Here is a 5,331-nt window from a genome sequence, read left to right on the forward strand (position 1 = left end):
CCACGCGCCCCTGGGTCCGGGTGAAGCTGGATCCCGGGTCCGGGTGAGGCCGTGTGCCCCTGGATTCGGGTGAGGCTGGGTCCGGGTCCGGGTGAGGCCGTGTGCCCCTGGATCCGGGTGAAGCCACGTGCACCTGGGTCCAGGTGAGGCCACGCACCCCCTGGGTCCGGGTGAGGCCACATGCCCCTGGGTCCGGGTGAAGCCGTGCCCCTGGGTCCGGCCGAGACCAAACCAGAGGGAGTCGGACCTGCATTACCACCATTTGTTCACCATCCAGAGCTGAGGGGTCAGTGCCGACATGTACACATGAGGAACCGGTGGACATTGATATTGCGTCTCAAAAGAACTGTTGGTCCAGAAAGAAACTCACTACAGACTGATTCATTTGCCTGTCAGCATAACTATTATTGCTCGTCTCACATTCAGTTCTTATAAGTATATCTCTAGTGACACATGATTTCGCTCATCTAGGGGAAATGATGAACAACATAGACTGATGAACAACAACAGAACCAGAAACAAGGAGGCATCGATCGGACTATCGGGCCTCAGAGGGGGGATAGGGGAAGGTGGGGGGAGGGGGGAGAGATCAACCAAGGGTCTTGTGTGCATGCATATGAGCCTAATCAATGGTTAAGTTCAGGGGTTGGGGCATCCGTGGGGAGGGGTTTGGGATGGGAATGGGGGGATGAGGACAAATATGTGACACCTTAATCAATAAAGAAATTTAAAAAAATAAAAAATAAAAAAATAAAAGATTTGAGGTAGCCCTAGCTGGTTTGGCTCAGTGGATAGAGTGTCGGCCTGTGGACTGAAGGGTCCCAGGTTTGATTCTGGTCAAGGGCACATGCCCGGGTTGCAGGCTCAATCCCCAATAGGGGATGTGCAGGAGGCAGCCGATCAATGATTCTCTCTCATCATTTATGTTTCTATCTCTCTCCCCCTCTCCCTCCTCTCTGAAATCAATAAAAATATAAGATAAAATATTTTTGAGGTCAAGGAATGTTTCTTACCTTTGTTTAAAATATTTTCAGATATTTTCGTTGCTACTCTTATGGAAGTGGAGAAACAGTTATTATACTTTTTGCAAATAATAAGGCACCTACTGAATTCTCATATGATATGCAGGATTTTTAATTTAGTGATTTTCCTGATGATATGAGTATTCTATGCTGTTGGTGAGTGGACATGCTATTTACTAACTTCCCATCATTGCCTTGCACCTGAACCTTTACTCCGTATACTTTCCCAAAATACCTTGCTATCATAATAGCTAATAACTTGCACAGCATGATAACATAAATTGGAACAATAAATATTTTCCTCTTAATAACTGTATTGTGATAAATTTGGATGGAAGCAGAAAAGACAAGAGAAAAGAGAAAAAATTACTTTTTAGTCATTAATGGCCATTTTAGCTGGTTTGTGTGCTGAGTGGAACCAAGTGGAGGTTTGGGCTCACTCTATTAGCCTCAGTGAATTTCTTATATAACTTGTTGTTATAATGGAAACCATACTAGTCCTGTCCACAAGGGGGCATTTCACAATAGAATGTAGAAAATTATGTTGCAAGATTCGCTCTTGCCTAATTAGGGAATGATGCAAAGTTATAAAGTTGACATCCAGTTTCAGAGAGGGTATTCCCTTTCTGAAGAAACAGGCCCTTTGAGGACACTTGTTAGTAGAAAACAAAGATATTACATATTGTGAGGATGTAAGAGAGATTTCTGTGAAACTCCACAGTGAAACTCTAGTGTCATCTGGGTTCCAGGTCTTAGGATAGGATAGACTTGATCCTGATTTTTCTGAGGCTAGCAGGCAGGTTTTGTTTGGTTAGGAGTAACTGAGCTCCCGCGTCTCTTTTGGACATTAGTTCTAATGCCTTGATCCAAAACAGAGAATTTGCTTATTGCCTTACAGAAATCCTCACCTACCCTGAATGGAAGAAGAGTACCAACTTAACTTTAGCAAATCATCAAGAAAACGGACACACAAATCAACCTTATGCAGACTAGATGGGAGGTTTGTTTGTGGGATCCTCCAGTACTGAAGTACTTATTGCTTTTATCTGCTTGGCATCTGTGCCATCACTTTCTTCAGGTAGCAGACTCATCCTCTAGGCAGAGAAAAGGCATATGACAATGATAAGCCAATTAACATCTCATCCACAGAGAGTAGGCCACCAGTGGTCATGGACATGTACAGATTCTATTCCCCAAGAATTGCAATCTTGAATGGAGACATGTAGCAACAATTTAGAATGAAGATACCTTATGAAAACATCCTAAAGAGAAGTGTCTGTGCTGTTCTAGTATCTATTCTTTCCAATCTAGGGAGAGCAATTAGACAAGAAAAAGAAATAAAAGGTACCAAAATTGGAAAGGAAGAAATAAAACTCTCTCTATTTGCAGATGGGATGATCTTACTGGTATATGTAGAATTGCAGGATACAAAATAAACATGCAAAAATCAGTTGTATTTCCAGACACTAGCTATGAACAATATAAAAAGAAAATTAAAAAAAAAACAATTCCAATAAAGTCATGGGGATGTATATACAGCACGTGATTATAGTTACTAATACTGTGTTGCATATTTAAAAGTTGCTAAGAGAGTAAATATTTTTTTAAACTATATTTTTTATTGATTTTAAAGACGGAGAGAGATATAGAAACATCAATGATGAGAATCATTGATTGGCTGCCTCCTGCACGCCCTCAACCAAAAATCAAGCCCACAACCAGGAGAATGTGCCCTGTCTGGGAATCGCAACTGTGACTTCCTGGTTCATAGGTTGATGCTCAACCACTGACTCACACTGGCTGGGCAAGAGTAAATCTTTTTTAAAATTTATCTTTATTGTTGAAAGTAATATAATAAATCTTAAAAGTCTTCATCATAAGAAAAAAATTATAACTATGTATAGGGATTTATTGTGGGGATCAATGTATACAAATATCAAATCATTATGCTGTATACCTGAAACTAATATGTTATATATCAACTAGAGGCCTGGTGCATGAAATTCGTGCACAGGTAGGGTCCCTAGGCCTGTCCGGCAATCAGGGCAGATTGGGGTCTTCCAGCTGCTGGCCAGGGCCTTCCTTCGTTCCATGCCACCCCATAGTGGTTAGCACACATCATAGTGAGCAATCGAACACCCGAGGGGACACTTTGCATATTAACCTTTTATATATATATAGATTATACCTCAATAAAAAATTGCTTGTATATATACACTCTTAATTAAAAGCAAACTAAAAAAGAAAAGAATTTCAATTACAATAGCAACAGAAAGAATAAACTACTTGGGAATAAATTTAACCAAGGAGATGCATGACTTGTATATTGAAACTATAAAACATTGCTGGATGAAATTAGAGACCTAAATATATGGAAAGTCATTCCATGTAAGATGTCAGCACTACTCAAAGTGTTCTACTGATTCAGTGTGATCCCTAACAAAATCCCAATTTTCTTTCTGCAAAAATGGAAAAAAGGTAAGTTTATTTTATCCATTCTAAATTTTCCAATATGATCACATTTAAAAACTATTTTTTAGATTACATAAGGAATCAGTGAAAAATAAATGTTACTTAAAAATGAATTTATGGAAAATAGTATGGTGGCTCCTCAAAAATATTAAACATACAATTACCATATGATCCAGCAAATCCACTTCTGGGTATATACACACAAAAATTGAAAACAGGGACTTAAACAGATATGTACACAACAGCATTATTCATTATAGCCAAAACTTGAAGCACCCCAAGTGTTCATCTAAAGATGAATGAATAAACAAATGTGACATATACTATATATATGATTTGTTTATTCATTATATGTGTGCAATAGAATATTGTTCAAAAAGGAATTAAGTTCTGCCCTGGCTGGTGTAGCTCAGTTGATGAGTATTATCTCATACACAAAAAGGTTGCTGGTTTGATTCCTGGTTAGGACACATGCCCAGATTGAGGGTTCAGTACGTTGTGGAGGTGTGTACAGGAGGCAACCAATCAATGTTTCTCTCTCACATCGATGTTTTTCTCTCTCTCTCTCTACCTTCTTTTTATAGTTAAATAGTTTAATCAGAGTAGTGTTACAATCATAAATTAAAATAGCCCCAATGTTTGCAACATGGCCTTGCTACCATTCCAAACCTACCTTTACATCTGTAAAGAACAGCATTCCATTTAAAAGGACTCAAAATGGAGTGACTGATCTCATCACCCGTGGTTTTATGCAACCGATGAACTCCCTGAATGGATATTGCTTCAGCATTGTCTTCCTTATATCTTAAAAAAATTTTAAAACATATTTTAAAAAGAAATGAAGTTCTGATACATGTTACAACATACATGAACCTTGAAAACGTGCTAAGTAAAATAAGTCAGACACTAAAGGAGAAAATACTGTATGATTGTGTATGATTCCACTTATATGAGGTACCTAGAATAGTCACATTTATAGAAACCGAAAGTATAATAGAGGTTACCAGGGGTTGGGAGGGTGAGAGAATGGGGAGCTATTGCTTAATGAGTGTAGATTTTTTGTTTGCGATTATGAAAAGTTTTGGAAATAAATAGTGGTGATGGTTGCACAATATGGTGATTGTAATTAGTGCCGCTGAGTTGTATGCTTAAAAAGGGTCAAAATGGGGGCAAAAAGATGACTATTTTTTCCAAGATTTGTAAGCTACTTCAACATCTAATTTCTCTTTTGTCTCTTATCATATAGCATTTTCTATTGTTAAATCCAAAGGAATTTAATTCAATACACCATCACTACTTTCCCCTTAAAGAACAGGAATCCTGAGTGATCATTAGATAAGCCTTTATATTTGTGGATTTCAGAGATCCACAATGTCGATTCAGCAGATTTTATGAGGAATTGGCAGAGGGCAGACTAGGGGTTATCAGGACATGAGGGAGGAGAGGGGCTCTTCAGAAAGAAAGGCTGTGCTCTTTTAAGTGAAAGGGACATGGGAAAAAACTTTACTCATATGTAACAGTATTGGAAAATAGGCGGCCTATCAATTGTTACTATTTCAGGGAGGATGGCAGGGACCCCAAAAGATTTAACAAAGGAGAAGTCAAGTAGTAATCTTAGAAGTAGCTGGATCTCCCTTGAAAAAGCCAAAGTACAGGAAATTGGTGAAAGGCCTTGGCTGGGTTGCTCTGTTGGTCAGAGCATCGTCCCAATACGCCCAGACTGTGGGTTCATCTTCTGCCAGGGCACACACAAGAAGCAACCAATGAATGCATAAATAAGTGGAACAACAAATCAGTCAATCTCTCTCTCTCTCTCTCTCTCTCTCTCTCTCTCTCT

The sequence above is a fragment of the Cnephaeus nilssonii genome (assembly GCF_951640355.1).
Source record: "Cnephaeus nilssonii genome assembly, chromosome: 19".
Lineage (NCBI taxonomy): Eukaryota > Metazoa > Chordata > Mammalia > Chiroptera > Vespertilionidae > Cnephaeus > Cnephaeus nilssonii.